The following is a 19000-nucleotide window of genomic DNA, read 5'->3' as shown; positions in this document are numbered from 1 at the left end:
TGTCTTGATCTTTACCAAAGATTCTCAACACAACTGACAGATTTTGAAGACAGAAAGAAACAGCCTGATCAGCTCATCTTATTTCTTTGATCCAGGCTCACAAGTCACTGGGTTTCCTAGTGATTGGTTGCCCGTGGATCAGGTGCTCACTTCTGGCCCAAGCAGCTGCATTCAGGCAGAGGGATTTACAAAGACTAAATATCACCACTTGGCCACTTTGGTTAGGGGCAGCTTCCCTTTGAGGACAAAGTGGGTAGGGAACAAATTGTGACTGTAGACACATTCAGCACATTTCCAAGCCTTCATAACTAGAAATTGAAATGTGATTTGACTTCTGACACTCCTGGATTAAACACAGGACACTTTTCATTATATCATTGCTGCCTCTAAATCAAACTTAAGAGTTATCCCTTGGTTATGTAAGTCATTTCTCTCTCATTCCACCTATACATACATGCACACACTTACACTCTTGTACTCCCTTTCTTCTCTCTCCATCCCTCCTTCTTTCACACACACACACACACACACACACACACACACACACACAACTTAAAATGTTCCATGCCTATACTCCTACATTCTCTGGCATGGTAGAAGCATACAATTTGCAACTTAAAGACTATCAAGTTCCTCTTGGCCAACAGATTAAGCATTATGTTTGGTAAGCTAAACTACTCCAATAATGAATGGAGAAGATAAGGGCCCATTAAGTTATCATATAAGCAATTTCTCTAGAGAAAATTCTTTTTTGTTTGTTACTCAGTATATTAGGGGTTCTCATAATAATATTAAATTATATAGGCAGACATGGAAAACTTAAGTGTAATCCTTTTGGAGAACTCTTGACAGCAGGCAGCAATGGAATCTGTTACTAACTCTTTATTCTCTAAATTATAAAGATGGTCACCCACTTTCTCTACAGTATTTCCAACAGTCAAGCCAAATTCTTTAGGATCATTAACACTTATTTTCTTATAGATAAAAAGATAAATAGGTAAAATGTTTCTTCTCCTTACCCCAAAGCCAAGACAATGGATATTTTATTTTCGACCCCAAATAAGAAACTTGGAAGTGTAAAAAGATAGCAATGGTGAAAAGCAATTGAAGATAGGATATTTAGTTAGTAAACAAGTCAGCTGCTGTCTGCCATTCCTAAAAAGAAAGACATCTTTTAGGGTTTATGAGAAATCTGGTGGTTTTTAGAAAACCCTTGGCAAATATCTAAAAATATGTTTCTAATGTTTTCAACTCAAGCAAATTAAAAACATATTTTTTTCCTGGCACTTTCCTCCTTCATTTTAAAGGATATGTGTGTCTTTTCAGGGAAATTTCAGGCATGTGTCTCTAATTTTCACTTAACTCATCATGATATTGTTTCGTAAGAGATATTCAACAACTAGAAATCCTCATGAGTTTTTAAAATAAGTCTTAAAAAAACTTTATTTGTTGGAAATAGGGAGTCAGAAAAACCAGAGCGAGAAAAGAGCAAGTAAGTTCTGCAGGTCTTTCCCTGACAGGAAAGGATCGACTCTGCTTCATTTTCTTCAAGTGAGGATGACCCTGAAGTCAAGTACTTTTCTGGAAAGACTGTCCCAGAATGCATCTCTTCCATTAAATATGATATAGTTCCAGTTGGAGGAGATCTCTTTTGCTATGTGTCTTGACAGAAATTTGTGAAAATCATTCCAGACCTGCTGATAGTACACATATATCATCCTAGTCACCAGGAGTGGTTCTGTTCTGTAGAAAGTCATTGGGTCTTAAATTGTCTTCCACTATCTTTGAGAAGGTCTTAAGGCCCTCTTGTGTTTCTCAGGCAGTATTCAGACTATTTCTATGGTTCAATTAGTCTGAGGAGATTCTTGTTTGTGGCTAATATTGATAACAATCTAAGTTTTTCAAATTGTTATCTAAAATGGGCACATTCACATGGTCAGCCACCTTAACATTCACTTTACCAAACTTATTTTTTAATGATCTAAAACTTTCTCTTGTTTTTCTCCTGAATACTTTTGAAAGAGGAGGTTTCTCTATGCCACAAGAAAATACATGAATACATACATAATATATTTTTGTACACATATATATATATATGAATGTTTGTTGTACGTAATGTTCTTATTTATCCATTTGTTTCAACCAATTTTTATTAACACCTGCAATAGCCCAGGAATTATCCAAGATACCAAAGTGCAAATTTGAAAGAAGATAAAAATTCTGACCTCAAGGAGCTCAAAGCATAGCAGTTGAGAAAATAAATGAATAAAGAAGTGTGATAAGGCACAACAATAGAAGTGCAGCAGAGACTGAAAGAGGATGTTTTCAACTCTCCAGGAACAACGAGGAAAGATTGCTCAGCATAGTTGAGAGAGCTGGGTCTTAAAAATAGATATTTTAAAATAAAAGAAAATGAGTAAATCTTCATATAGACAAAGGCCCAGTTAGTCCAGACTGAGGGAGCATGAGCAGAGGCATGGAAATGAAAACTTGTGGCTCACTGGACCATGCCAGGGTTTTGCATGACTGTTGCTATAGGTGAGATGTATCTTAAGAGGCCCAATGAGGAACACTGTGGCCTGTGGCAAAGGCTCAAGACTTTGTTCCAAAGACAGTGGAGATGATAGTCACGTTTGCCTTTTTGGCAGATATTTTCATGGCTTTATGGCAGAGTGATTGGGAGATACAGTGAGAAATGAGACTAGAGAAATGTTTACTTATCTAGGATGCATATGTAAAAATCTGAGTAGAAATAATTAGTATCGGAATTAAGGCAGTATCCATTAAGACAGAGAAAGGAACAGAGAGGAAAAACACTAAGGAAATATAATTGACAGAATTGGTTGCCTATCTGAGGGACCAAGGAAAATGAGAGGCGGTGAATGTTCTAGAATTATGCGGTGGAAAAGAATGTATGGAAATTGGGGAAGGATGATGAATTCTGCTTAAAATACAGTGAATTTGAGGGGCATGTGGAACATCCAAGTAAACAGATTGTACGTAGGTCTCACTAAACCTTACAGGCTCCAGTCTGCAAAGCTGTTAATAAAATAGAACTGGTAAGCAGGCATCCTAATCAGATATGTTCTTTGACAAAACTCTGAGATAATTGCTGCCTAGAAAGTGGGCCCTACTTTCACATCCACAACCATCAGCCCTCCTCTGATGACCTCCCATCAATTTCTTGCCATGAGCATCACCTACTACCAAAGGCCTATCCTTCTCTTGCTCTCTTCACAGTTTCCACATTACTTTGTACTGACTCCTCTACCAGAAGGCTGTTGTGCCTGCAAGCGGTGAGATGTGCCATCAATACCCACATTTCATGGCATTGCTTTCTGCAAGAGATTCATACTTTCTTACCACTCATATTTTATGCCATTTACTTTGTTCTAATGTTCTGTGTTTTCTTTATTATTGCTTCTGAGTTATGTATGTTTGATGAGAATTCTGTTTCTGAAAGAGTTTATTAGTTTACGGTAGTATTGACATGTTTGTATTGTGGCTACATCTCCTGTAACCATGATCATTATTTTCACTCTTAACATGTATTTTTAACAGGGTAATTCTAGTATCTTCCCCTGCATTGTTTCCAAATGCTTCTACCCAGAGTGCTGCCTCCTACACACAAAATGCAAAACATGTTGTCTCCATTATTCTTTTAGAACTGAATTTTGTCCTGCCCTGTGGCATGCATCTCATATTATTTTACTGCTGCTTAGCATGTATGATCATTACTATTTACCTTTGTGAATATGTCCCCTAAAGGAATATCTTTTATATCTCTTTTTTTTTATCACTCAAAGTGATCAGTTTGGTAATAGGCACAAAGTGAATAACTCAGTAAGTATTAATCAAATAAATGACTAAAAATATTCTCATCAGCAATCTTGGAAGCTGAAATAATGTAGTCTATGTTATGTAAGTATAGCTATTCCTACTTTTTTTCTTTTGTTTTCCCTTGGATGGAATATCTTTTTCCACTCCTTCACTTTCAGTCTATATTTTTCTTTATAGGTAAAATGGACTTTTTGTAGGTAGCACATAGTTGGGTCTTGTTCCTTTGTCCATTCAGCAACCCTACGCCTTTTAACTGGAGAACTGAGTCATTTATATTCAGTATTATTAATAAGTAAGAACTTACTATTATAATTTTTCTGCACTTGTTTCTTGCTTTTTCATTTTGAGAAGGTCATGATTTCCTGCTTACTGTTATTTCTGGTGGATGTTTTTGGTTGTTTTTTAACTCCTCTCTTCCTTTCTCACTGTCTTTCTTTGTGGTCACGTCGTTTTCCCTGGTAACGTTTTAATTTGTTGCTTTTTATTTTTAGTGAATCTACTGTAAGTTATTACATTGTGGTTACCATAAAGCCTACAAAAAACACCTTATAGATATATCAATTTTTTTAACATTTAATTTTTGTGGGCACATAGTAGGTGTATACATTCATGGGGTATATGAGATATTTTGATACAGGATACAATATATAATAATCACATCTGGGTAAATTAGGTGTCCATCACCTCAAGCATTTATCCTTTGTGTTACAAACAATCCAATTATACTCTTTTAGTTATTTTGAAATGTACAGTTAAATTATTATTGACTACAGTCACCCTGCCGTCATATCAAATACTGAATTTTATTCATTTTTTTTTTTTACTTTTTTGTACCCATTAACCATCCCCACCTCTCCCTTATACACCCATCACCCTTTCCAGATTCTGGTAACTATCGTTCTATTGTCTGACTCCATGAGTTCAATTATTCTTATTTTTAGCTACCACAATTATGTGAGAACATGTGAAGTTTTTCTTTCTGTGCCTGGCTTACTTTACTTAACAAAATGACCTCCAAATCACTGGAACTCAGGAAGCAGAGGTTGCAGTGAGCCAAGACTGCATCACTGCATTCCAGCCTGGTTGACAAAGCGAGACTTCATATATAAAAAAAAAAAAAAATGACCTCCAGTTCTATCTATATGGTTGCAGATGACAGGATCTCATTATTTTTATGGCTGAATAGTACTCTATTGTCTATATGTACCAAATTAGCTTTACCTTTATTTATTCATATATAGATGGACACTGGACACTTAGGTTGCTTCCAAATCTTGGCAATTGTGAACAGTGCTGCATTAAACATGGGAGTGCAGATATATCTTAGATATACCGATTTCCTTTCTTTTGGGTATATACCTAGCAGTGGCATTGCTGGACCATGTGGTAGCTCTATTTTCCATTTTTTGAAGAACCTCCAAACTGTTCTCCATAGTGGTTGCACAAATTTACATTCCCACCAACAGTTTCCTAGGGTTCCTGTTTCTCCACATCCTTGTCAGCATTTGTTATTGCCCGTCTTTTGGATAAAAGCAATTTTAACTAGGGTGAGATGCTATATCATTGTAGTTTTGGTTTGCATTTCTCTAATAATTGATGATTTTGAGCATGTTTTCAGATACTTGTTTGCCATTTATATGTCATCTTTAGAAAAATACCAATTCAGATCTTTTGCCCATTAAAGACATCTCATTACTATATTATTTTCCTTTGTAGAGTTGTTAAAGCTCCTTATATATCTGGTTATTACTACCTTGTCAGCTGGATAGTTTGCAAATATTTTATCCTATTCTGTGGGAGGTTTCATCACTTTATTGTTTATTTTGCTGTACAGAAGCAGTTTAACTTGACGTGATTCCATTTGTCTATTTTTCACTTTGGTTGCCTGTGCTTGTTAATTATTACTCAAGAAATCTTTGCTTAGTTCAAAGACTTGGAGAATTTACTCAATGTTTTCTTGTAGTAGTTTCATAATTTGAGGTCTTATATTTAAGTCTTTAATTCACTTTGAGTTTTGTAGGTATGTGAAACAAGAGTATAGTTTCCATCTTCTACATATGAATATCTAGTTTTCCTAGCACCATGTGTTGAAGAGACTGTTTTTTTCCCAATGTATACACTTGGCACTTTTGTCAAAAATGAGTTCACTGTAGATGTACAGATTTGCTTCTGGGTTCTCTATACTGTTCCATTGGTCAGTGTCTGTTTTTATGCTAGTACCATGCTGGCATGTGTTTATGATAACTCTGTAGTACAATTTGAAGTCAGGTAGTATGACTCTTATAGTTTTGTTCTTTTTGCTCAAGATAGCCTTGGCCATTCTGGGTCTTTTGTGGTTTCATATATATTTTAGAATTTTTTTTCTATTTTTGTGAAGAATGTCATCAGCATTTTGATAGGGATTGTATTTGTAGTTTGCTTTGGGAAGTATGGACATTTTAGCAATATTCATTCTTCCAGTTCATGAACATAAAATATCTTTCCATTTTTTTGTGTTCTCTTCAATTTCTTTTATCAATATTTTATAGTTTTCATTGTAGAGAACTTTCATTTCTTTGGTTTAGTTAATTCCTATGTATTTAATTTTGTTTGTAGCTATTGTAAATTAGGATTACTTTATTGATTTCTTTGTTACATTGTTCACTGTTGACATAATAGAAATGCTACTTATTTTTGTAGGTTGAGTTGTACTCTGCAACCTGACTGAATTTATGTATTAATTGTAATAGTTTTTGGTGGAGGCTTCAGGATTTTCTAAATTTAAGATCATATCATCTACAAAGAAGGATAATTTGACTTCTTTCTTTCCAAGTAGGATGCCCTTTCTTTCTGTTGCCTGATTGCTCTATCTAAGACTTCCATATCAAATTATTTTAAAGCAATGACAGCTTATTTTAGTTCATAAGAAAATAAAAATTTAAAAACTCTATACTTTATCTTTATTTCCCTGTCACAACATTTTAACTTTATGTTGTCTCAATTTACATATATTTATATATTTCCTCTCTCTTAACAGATTGCCATAGGTATTATTGTTTTTAATATAATTGTCTTTTGGGTTTCATAGTAGAATAATGAGTGGATTACACACCACAATTTCAGTACTAAAGGATCCTGAGTTTGTCTTAATTTTGTGTACTTAATTTTAGTGGTTGGTTTTATACCTTCAAATGTTTTCTTTTTTGCACATTATAGTTTTTTCTTTCAAACTGAAGAACTCTCTTTAGCATTTCTTGTAAGATAAGTCTGGTGTTAGTGAATTCTCCCAGCTGTTGCTTGTCTAGGAAATATTTTATCTCTCCTACATATTTGGATGGTAGCTTTGCTGGGTACTATATTTTTGGATGGCAGTTTTTTTCTTTCAGTACTTTGCAAATGCCATCCTTCTACCTGGCTTCTATGGTTGCCATTGAGAAGTCTGTTGCCAGATGAATTAGAACTCCCTTATGCATTATTTCTTTCTTTTTTCTTGATGCTTTTAGGATCCTCTCTTTGGCGTTGGCTTTGAACTTTGAGAAAATATTATTATATGCATTGAAGAAGTCTCATTTGGGTTGAATCTGTCTGGTATTATCCAACCTTCTTATACTTGTGTATTGATCTCTTTCTCAAGTTTTGGAAAGTTTTCTGATATTATTTCCTTGAGTAAGCCATTGTTCTTGCTCAGCTCCCTCTTAAATATCAACAATGCTTAGATTTGGTCTTTTGAGGTAACTTTCTGTATTTTGCAGGTGATCTTTGTTCATTTTCATTCTTTTTTTTTTCTTTTTCAATGTATTTTCAAATAGCCTGCCTTGAAGCTCACTGATTTTTCCTCTGTTTGACCTATCTTGCTGTTGAGTATCTCTAACAAACTGTTTATTTCAGTGAACTTATTTTTCATTTCTAAGATTTCTGGTTTTTTAATTTTTATTTTAATTTCTCTGTTAAATTTCTCTAATTAATTTCTGAATTGATTTTCTGTGTTGTTTTGGAGATCACTGAATTTTCTTAAAAGTGCTATTTTAAATTCTTGGTCAGAGAGTTCACATGTCACCATCTTTTTAGGGTCAGTAACTGGTCCTTTGCTTTGTCCAACTGAGGAGGACATGTTTCCCCATTTTCTGTTCTCTTGTCTATGTCTTTGTATTGAAGGATTATTTATTTATTCTAGTCTTCTCTGTCTGGCTTGTTTTGGTTTTCATTAGATACGTTTGCTGAGGGATTCTTTGACATTTACATGCTGATTTTCTTTTTTAATATTTTTCCCCACTAGGTTGTTGCCCCCTTTATAGCACTAGATGATACCTTAAGCCCAGTTTTTCCCAGATCTAGTAAACAATCAGTATACTGCATATCCCAAAAGGAGGAGGTTTCAAAGGAGATATGCTGGTAGAACAGGAAGCCTGGTTAGGGGTTCCTGTCCAGGGGACCTGTAGAACAAACCTTCTGTAGCATGGTACTACTAAACAGCCACTCTGATTTGGCATTTCCTTTAGCCAAGTTAAAGAGCAGTTTCCTGGGCTGGGAATGGCAGTCCCTCTTTGTCTCTGGCCATCGTCAGGTATATTTCTACTTTTTAGGCACCCTTGGTGCTTCCTGTGGATTGAGACAGGGATAGGTCTCCTCCAAGGGAATCCAAGATGACAGGGGAGCTTTTTGTCCATCTCAATCTCACTTTTTCCAATGTAGAAAACATGAATCAGATAAAAATTTCCCATAAACCCAGTGCTGGGAAGAGTATGAGGAGGCGTGTTGTGATGTGAAAGTCTAATTTTCTTACTATCTACTCAGAATTTTTCACTTCTATATGGTCTATGGAGCTATCTTGTCTTCATATTTGAGCTCTGGGAATTGCTGGGAAAAATCTCAACATGGTGTAATTGTCTTTGGATTTCTGTGGGGGAGACTGAAGCATATTTCTATGCTGCCATTTTGGAACTGGAAATCAAATTGCAATATTCAGATATGTGAGTCAGTTAGATAGATCTGGATTCAATTTGCTATTCAGTTAGTTAGTAAATACACATTGCTTAACTCCTAAATGCTTCAGTTTGTTTCTCTATAAAATGGAAATATTATAAAATGGCATCAATAATAATAGCAACACTTATTGCATGCTTAAAGTACCCCATTTACTATTCTAAAACTTTATATATACTAAGTTATTTAATCCTCATGAAAATCTTGTGACTTAGATATTATTATCTTCAATTTCAAATAAGTAAGTAGAGTCATAGAGAAAGTAAGTGACTTGATCAAAGTTCCTTCACAGATTTAGTAAAAGGATTTATTTAATATGGCAACATTTACAGTGTATACGAGCATACACTATAAATAAATGCTCATTATGTGTTAGTTCTTTTCTCTTCTCCACCATCTCCTTCACTTGTAAAGCTCAGAGGCTTGTTGGAGAAACCAAATAAAAGAATTGAGGAGACAGAGTTTTGAAAATGAAAGAATTTGATAAATTAAATTATTATTACTGTTACTCACCAATAAGAAATTGGCTTAAGACCTATGACTGAGGAACTCTAGTTTTACAATAGCAGAATAAAACATACAAAATGCGTTTTAAAAATAAGATGCAAATTTAATCAGTCTTTATTTCTATTCATAATGTTTAAGAACCATTTTTTAAAAATAAAAAAACAATTATCTAGTGCCCTCTAAGTGCATTTAGTATTATGGGATTTAGAAGGGATTAATCTTTCTTGCTCTTGTGGCCTTGAAAATCTGAAGGGAAAAGCCAAACAAAAGTTCCATAGATTGACCATGAAATCAACATAAACACTCTTCCTTTTCAAAGTGTTCCTGCTGAAGTTTTAAGGAGACAAATCCAAGAGATAGGGAGAAAATGCATGTACATAAAGCTAATCTTTGCTGTGCTTCAGCATATTTTTGTCTTATGAGCAAATTCATAATTACTCTGTGTTTCAGCTCTTAAGTCCAGTCATCTGTATGTTGTAAAGTAACTTTGAAGTAAGTTCACATTTTATCTCTGTCTGTCTTTCCATGTGCATTTCATTTCCTTTAACCACTGGTTTTGAAATACTTTGGCCTAAAGCTTTAACGTTTGTTTGGGAAGAGCTACCCACACACACCCTCTAACTTGTCTTCTAGGTAGGAATACGTCCTCAGTGACTGGTGATTAATGCAAATTAAAATGTTTATCTCAGAAATATTCAGTTCATTGCAACAACACATCCCTCATCCTTCTCACTTTAGAAGCCTGTGCCTCTTACTCTATGTATCTTTACTACTCCTTTCCCTGCCTTTTTTTTTTTTTTTTTTAGAAGTTGATGGATGAATTTAATGATTTCAGGAGAGGGCAAAAAGAAAGGCAGTAAGAGGCAGAAAGACATCAGAAAGGAATGCAGAAACACTCACAAAGGGCCCTGCCTCCAGTTCCCAGGATGTTGCAAATCTTGAGCTATTCTCAAGATATCTGGGGAAATATCAATAGACAAACAACAGCCAGGAAAATTGTCCCACCCCCACCAAAAAAAAAAAAATGCAGTGTTTGACCAATACAGAGATCAAGTAAGTTGGGAGATTTCTGAAAACTTTTCTCTTTCTTTCTTTCCTTCTTTCTCTCTCTCTCCTCTCTCCTCTCTCCTCTCTTCTCTCTTCTCTCTCTCTCTCTCTCTCTCTCTCTCTCTCTCTCTCTCCCTCTCTCTCTCTTTTTTTGAGACTTTTCACCCAGGCTGGAGTGTAGTGGTGCAATCTTAGCTCATTACAACCTCCATCTCCTGGGTTTAAGTGATTCTCATGCCTTGGCCTCCTGAGTAGCTGGGATTACAGCCACCAGCCACCACACCCAGCTAATTTTTGCTAGAGACAGGTTTTCACCACCTTGGCCAGGCTGATATCAAACTCCTGGTCTTAAGTGATCTACCCTCATTAGCCTCCGAAAGTTCCAGGATCACAGGTGTAAGAAACTGTGCTTGTATCTTAATTAGTTATATATAATTGTCCTTATATGAAAACTGTCCACTTGCAGATAAACACATCTATCTACAAATAAATGGTTTATATCTAACTTTACAGATATATGTAGTAACATTCAAAATCAACCACAATATTAATATACTTTGAAGGATAGCTCCAATAATGCCTTTTATAGCATTTATGAATTGGATCGTTCTTGCTGTACATACAGTACATAGATTATTTCTTGGTTTGGATATCAGCTTTTGACACTAAGGGCTGAGAGTACTAAAACCAAATTTGTCAAATAACTAGTGTTTATTCTTAAATTTATCATTCTCATATCTCACATCAGCCAAAATAATTATTTAGCTTCTAATGTTTCTTGGTCATGTAAATTTCCTCCTTTTTTTGCATTTAATGGTGGAAGGATGGGAAAACATAGTCCAGCATAAAAAATAAATCTTATTACTAGAAGATCAAGCTCATACCAGGAATCCTGAGAGTGAATCAAAGACACTTTGCTTTTCTCCTGAGTTATCTGGTAAGTTTGCACAAATCTGTAGGTTGTTGTGAGGGAGTATCTACTGTATGGTGTCCCTTCTCTCCTTTTGCCCAAACCTGTGTGGCTTCATGTCTTTTTCCTCTGAGCCTCAAAGCAGAGCATCCATCCTTTGGTGTCATCTGCTTTTTTTCAAGTAGGGAGGAGTGTCCTCCTGCCTCTGAGAGTAGAGGGTAAAGAACAGTACCCTTTCAGGATCCAGCCTCAAATTGAAGCTTCTAAAAGATCATGTTTAATTGCTAACATGGCCTTTGAGTATAACTTTGGGGGAAGGTGAGTATTTTGTTTTAAAGAGTCTCTGCACTGTTTTATGTTTTACAAAAGACTCCCTTCTATTATCTTAGTGTGGTGTATGGCATATTCCAGAAAGAAGTAAAAAGAAACCAATATTTGCTATAGAAAATTAGATTATTCCATCAATTGTTTGGCCTCCTGTGCATATATCTATTATCTTTCATTTTATTTTATTTCTACAAAAAAAAATCTCAAGGTAACTTTTTCAATTCATTCATTAAATCATTGAGCGGATGTTGCAATTTACTCACCAGGTTATATCAACTCATGTTCTTGAATGGAAAAAATAAAATTAGGGATTGGCTCAATAACTATTAACAGAAAAGCTAAGATAAAATAATAATGATGATGATGATTGTAATGATGACGACCATGGGAATAAACACTTCAGGCACTGTCATAAGTCTTTATATGTGGAAACTCATTTAATCTTCACAACAATCTTTAGATGTTGACACTATTTTCCCCATTTCACAGATGGGGAAATTGAGGCAGAGAGAAATCAAATAACTTGCCCAACCTCACATAACTAGAAAGAGGAGGAGTTGAGATTAAAACAGTGGATGGAGAATCTAAATTTGTAACTCATCATGCTATTAAAAATATTGCAAGCAATGCATCAATTATGCATATTAACCTATAATTACTTCGTTTTTGAAAAGGTGTGATGTAATAGAGCAAGAAACTATGCCATCCTGGGAAGACAACAGGCTGTCCAATCCATAAACTCTCATTTCATCTCTGTTGCTTACTAACATAGGGTTTATGCTTGACAGTCCCCTTGGGCCACCTTGGTTTCTGGGATAATTCAGTGAAGAAAAGACCAGTCTGTCTTCAAAGTCTTTAAGGTTTATTGATTTCATCATCTCACTGACATCAAGAAATCAGGCAACATATTTAACATCGAAAAGTATACTTTCTTCTTCTGTTGTGTTCTATAGCAACCCATTGCAAATATTTTATAGCTGAATGCACTGGAATCCATTTGCCACCCAAAATTTTGATTATTAATGTAAAGGCATTTAAAACATATCCATTAAGGCTGATAAAGTTGTGTCTGATAAACGGGCTTTGCATAAATTCTCTGACACAAACTTCTTTAAAAAAATTAATTCAGCCTGAAAATGAACATCATCCATTTTGCTATCATATTTTATCAGTCTGTAAAGTGCATTCTCACTTCAGTTTTCAGCTCTGAATGCAGAACACTGTGAAAAATGACAGAATTTTAATGAGAAAGTGAACAACATGCCATCAACACCCTTTTGCCAGTAAAAATGGCACAACATCAAAGCTTTAAATCATGTTCCCTCCACACCTTTGGACATCTGTGATTCTGTCTGAGTCCTCAAAATCTGCTACATCCATCACCAGGTGCAGCCTTTAAAAATGAAGGCGCTGTCTACTTCACTGGTTGGCATGGCAACAGTTGTCAAATCATCCCTTGATAATGCTCTTTAATTGATTGTATAAATTGTTCTGAGATATGTGATTGCACAATGATGTACTGAAGCTCTTAAGTGAGCAGATCAGCCTCACTGCATTTAAAGGTGCCTTGCATCCCTTTTCCTTTTCCCAGGAAACTGACCCTCTTAAAGTGCTGCAACACTCAGGATGAAGCATAGATATTAAGCATTAAGGAAAAGTTTAAAGCAATGGCACAGTTAATTGCTACTCTTAGTGCATGTTAACTTACTAAAAACCAATAGGCCGCATACTGTATGCAGCTGTAAAGAAATTCTTAAAATCACATATAGAAATCAGTCTATTGAAAGAGCATTATTACCAGAATTGAGTTTATGATTGCCTTGGTGGAGAAGTTGTAGGCTATTTGGAGACACATGGCATCATCTTTCTTCATTAGCATGCCTTGGGCTTTTTCTTCTCATGATTCTCTATATACAATTAGTGCAGAGTGTGTTGCCAATGTATTGGTTCTCCTGTTGCCTCCATCTCTCAGCTGAATGGCATTCTGTGATTTCTGGCATCTCTATTCAATTGTGAGCAACATGGAAGTGATTAACTTGGAAATTATGCCTAAAGCATCTTGTTATTTTCATTTCAAGTCTTTTTGTTTCCCTCTATAAAATAGCCCTGATAGCTCTCTTTCTCCTCCCAAAGTGGAGAAGCTAAGCACAATGCAATCTACATGAAAGTATAAACTAGTGACTTTCAAAGTGTAGTTCCCAGTCCAGCGCATCAGCATCACTTGGGAACTCATTAGAAATGCAGACCCATTAGATATTCAAGAGGTAGGACACAGAAATCTATGTTTTAACAAGTTCTGTTGGAAATTCTGATACAGCTCGCATTTGAGAACCACTGAAATAAACCGGTGTTAGTTACACATTAGAATTAGCTGGAGAACCTTTAAAACTACCAAAACTTGGGATGCACCCCACAAGAGATTCAGGTTCAATTGGTCTAATGTGGAGCTTATCCACTTGGTACTTTAAAACACTCCCCATATAGTTCTAGTGGACTGAGAGAGTTGAGGAACTGTAGCACGAAACAAGGACATTGAATATAAGATCTTGAAATGTTTAGGAGACAGTTGCTCCCAGACATGTTGTTATATCATTCTCTGTTTATCTCTTTTATTCCTATTTTGCATTTGTTCATTTAGTCAAACTTGCAACATTTATTTACTGAGTGCCTATTATATGTCACGTTGATTCAGAGATAAAATGGAAAACACAGATAGTCTTTAATTTGGGGAAGAGGCAGACAATAAAAAAGTAAACAGTAAGCAAATATATATGTAATTCTAAATTGTGCTAAATTCTTTAAAGGAAATAAGATACTTTGACAAAGAATTCATTCAAGTGGATTGCTTGAGGTCAGGAGTTTGAGAGCAACCTGGTCAAATGGTGAAACCCTGTCTCTACTAAAAATACAAAAATTATCTGGGTGTGGTGGAACAAACCTGTATTCCCAGCTACTCAGGAGGCTGAGGTAGGAGAACTGCTTGAATTTGGGAGGCAGAGGTTGCAGTAAGCTGAGATCACACCACTGCACTCCAGCTTGGGTGACAGAGCAAGACTTCTCTCTAAGTAAGTAAATAAATAAATAAATGGGAATTCAGTGAACCTGCTTTATAGGATAGCTAGAGAAAGCCTAAAGGGGTGACATGTAAGCTAAAAACCAAAGAACAATAATAAACCAGTTCTATGATGAGGTAGATCATGACTGAAGGATGCAAGTGTGTGTTTGAGGATAAGTAGGAGCATGTTCTATGCAGAGAAAAGAATATGTATGTAAGTCATGTGGAAGGAAAACACTTTCAAGGAACTGAAAGATGATTACTATGCATGACATGAATTTGAAGAAGAAGATATGAGGTCTGAATTTGAGATGAGATGCAATAAGGAACCATGTAGAAGACATTGTGTAGTCTGAAAAAGAAGAAATTACATGAATAGATGTCCTCAGGTGATTTCAAGTCACTGATGTCAAGGAATCTCTTAGCTGATCACTTTTTATCAGATTTCTAGTTGCTTAAGCAGATTGCTGTCACTTCAGCTAAGTGTTTTGATTCCCACTCTTTCAAGAATCATTGGCCTTCTTGGCTTGGTTTGCTAGAGCATCTTTGGATAGTCTGCTGCCTCAGTTGACAGAACTTCATATTGACTTTTAAATTTAGAGTGATAAAATCTTAGGATACTGGTAGATGTTCTGGGGGTGGTTTGAGGTCACAGCTTCATCTTCAATTACTAGCAGCATTATAGAGTAGAAAGAACTATTATTGCAAGCTATGTAAGTGAGGGTGAAACTTACGGATTTCTCCCAAGGAACACATCAAATTTGTTTTTGTCAGACTTCTTTGTGCCTCTTATGTTGCTTTCTAAATTCATCTGCTAAATGTTTAATATCTTTTATACAGCCTTTCTGCAAACTAATTTTCAAAAGTACCCTGGTTTATCATTGCCACAAGTTATTTCTGTCTTTGAATTTTAGTGTCTTGTAAACATCATATTTTCTTTTGGAACTAGTCCCAGCAGAGATGAGAGTCATCTGGCAAAGTTACCTATCAAAAGGCACATCAAACAACTCAATAATTAAGTGTCCATTTGCCATACAAGAGGATAAAGTTTGAAATAACCAAATTAGATCACATCAAGCCAAAGGTTTATATTAACTTTGTAAAGAAAGACAGCATGACAGAAACAATATAATTTTAGAGAAGCCCTTATAAACACAGTCAGCTGAAATTTTTGAAAAGGAATACTCTGATGATTAATGGGAGAGGAGTTTCTCTTTTTATTTTCTTTTTTTCTTTCTTTCTTTTTTCACTTGTTTATTTATTTATTTATTGAGATGAAGTCTCACTCTATCACCTGGCCTAGAGTGCAGTGGCGCAATCTCAGCTCACTGCAACATTTACCTCCCCTGTTGAACTGAGTATCCTGCCTCAGCCTCCCAAGTAGCTGAAATGACAGGCACATGCCACCATGCCCAGCTAATTTTTTTATATTTTTAGTAGAAATGGGTTTTCACCATGTTGGCCAGGCTGGCCTTGAACTTCTGACCTCATGATTCACCCACCTTGGCCTCTCAAAGTGCTGGAATTACAGGTGTGAGCCACCGCCCCAGCCAAGGGTTTCTTAAAAATATATATATTTTTAAAACCATAAAGCCAAGGGTATAGATAGGATTAGTAAGAATAGTGAGCCAGTTGTAATGGAAACTAAAAGCTTGCTGGATACTCTCTCTGAAGACCAGTGAATTAAAGTTTCCAGATACACTCAAGATATTAAATACAAAGTGATACAGGGATAGCACAATGTCTATATTCTTCATCCAGATGAAGCCTTTGATAAGTTAATAATCTAGGCTCAGGCTGGGTGCAGTGGCTCACACCTGTAATCCCAGCACTTTGGGAGCCTGAGGAGGGTGGCTCACTTCAGGTCAGGAGTTCAAGACCAGCCTGGCCAACATGATGAAACCCCACCTTTATAAACAATACAAAATTTAGATGGGTGATGGTACACACCTGTAATCCCAGCTACTAGGGAGGGTGAGGCAGGCGAATTGCTAGAGCCTTACAGGTGGAGGTTGCACTGATCTGAGATCATGCCACTGCATTCCAGCCTGGCAATAGAGTGGGACTCTGTCTCAAAAAAGAAAAAAGTCTATGCTGTCTCAAACACTCCCTCTCCAGTGCTTGTGTGAGGTCCTCACATTGAAAACAAGTCAATTGGCACCCTAGTAATGTTTAGGAGAATTGCTCATTTCATGTTTTAGAGGTCACCAGAGGGCAAGGACAGGCCAGTGACTGAACCTTAAGAAAGGACATTGAGTCAACCAAGAGAAATAGGAAGTGGGAAGTGTATGAAAGAGAGGAGACTCCTTTAAATCTTCTTGTTCCATTTTAGAGAGACTTGGTTTAAAAGTAACATTAATATAGTGACTTTAGTTGTTCTCAACTTGTTATAAAAAAGCTCTAGACCTAGTAGCTCACATAATTTTCCCTGGGGCAATATAACTTCTCTTTGAAAAACAACTTTGAAAACATTTAAATACATATGCAGAGAAAAATACCATTTTCTCCCTAAAATTACATTTATTGAACAAGCAAAAAAAAAAAAAAAAAAAAAAAGAACTTCACTTTGTGTAGACATCTGGAATGGAATGCAGGAATTATCTTTTATATTCCACAAAATAATATACCAAATTATCTCCATTCACTCTCCATTTTCAGGCTGTACTCAACAGACACATTGTACAAGAAACATCAGCAGTTAGAGAGAAATTGTGGAGAAAGCAAGCATTGAGTTCACATGTGTGCAGACACAAGCATGCTATGTGATTCGTAATGGCACAATGCATACTGGAGATATCTTTGTGTTAATGCCTCCCAAGGAATAATTGAGAGTGGCATTATAATTTTTTTGGATTCAGGGTCTCACTCTGTCACCCAGGCTGGAGTACAGTGGCGTGATCATGGCTCACTGCAGCCTCAACCTCCCTAGGTTCAAGCAATGCTCCCACCTCAGCCTCCCATGTAGCTGGGACTACAGGCACGTGCTACCATGCCTAATTTTCTTTTAAATTATTTTTTGTAGAGATGAGGTCTCACTATGTTGTCCAGACTGGTCTTGAACTCCTTGGCTCAAGTGATTTTCCCACCTTGGCCTCCCAAAATGTTGGAACTATGAGCATGAGCTACGGCACCCAGTGAAAGATAAACTTCTAAAGGGAGAGTGTGTGAGAGTTTCTCAGAAAGAGGAATGAGGACAGCATTAATTTAATGAATGTTTTCTGAGTGCTTACTGTGTGTCCCACACTGGAATTACAAAGAAGCTCACTGTATATTGAATATAGGCAGTAAATAGGTAATTACGAAGTTATTGGATAGCAACAATAAAATATGCTAAGATTTACTGAGTGCTTATTACCATGTTAAATTCTTATTTTAAATGTTACAAAAACCTAGGGTGTTTTGTGAAGTTTACTATTTCTATTATCATATTTATTACAATTACAATTGTTGTCCCATTGTACAGACGAGGAAACTGAGGACCAAACAGTGTGAGTATGTCCCTAAGCTTACTTAACCAGCAAGTAGAAGAGTGGAGACTCAAAGCCAGCTTTGTGTGGCTTCAGAAGCTATGTTTTAGCCTTTCTGTTACACTGCCTGTGGGAAGGAAAAGGACACAGAGTTCAGTGCTGTGCTGTGGACTCGACAGGGAAGGTGAGTGTCAAGGAATGCTTCTTTGAGAAAACAATTTGCTAGTGATTCCTTAGACTTTCATCTTCCACTAGGATCCATCTGTCATTTTTTTCAACACAGGAAGTCTAAAAGAAAAATCTCTGTTGGGCTTCCCATGAGAGGCTGCACAGCCTGGTGGTGAAGGACATTGACGCTAATCCAGATTGCTTAGGTGAACACTCACTCCCTACTTAGGGACTATGCCACCTGAGGCAAGAGTCTGTAAAATAGAGCCAAAGATTTCTACCTCACAGGTTTGTTAGTGGGATTGAATTAAATAAGCTTATTTCTCAAAGAGATTTATACACAGCACACAGTACACACTTATTAAATACATTTGCAAAGGTTACAACACATAAAATAGCTGTAGAGAGTCTTCTTTGGGGTAATTAATATCCAATGACTTTGCTTAAGAATGTCTCCTGGCTTCAAAACTTTTTTCATTACTAGTGGGACATGAAGGTTATGGGTGGATAATAGGGAGGAGGGCCTTAAAATGAAATGGCTAAAGTCTAGTTGTTGGGTTTCATGAAAAGAGCCTAGCATTTGGGTTCAGCCATTCCTGGATTCAAATCCTGGCTCTGCTTCTTGGATCTTGGAAAAATCATTTAATAACTTTATTTTCAATTCCCTTATTGGTGAAATGGGAAAAATAACAACTCTTATAATTAAATGATTTTTTT

Source organism: Cebus imitator, unplaced genomic scaffold (assembly GCF_001604975.1).
Source record: "Cebus imitator isolate Cc_AM_T3 unplaced genomic scaffold, Cebus_imitator-1.0 Scaffold109, whole genome shotgun sequence".
In the NCBI taxonomy this organism is placed as follows: domain Eukaryota; kingdom Metazoa; phylum Chordata; class Mammalia; order Primates; family Cebidae; genus Cebus; species Cebus imitator.
Note: the sequence above shows the minus strand (reverse complement) of the source record.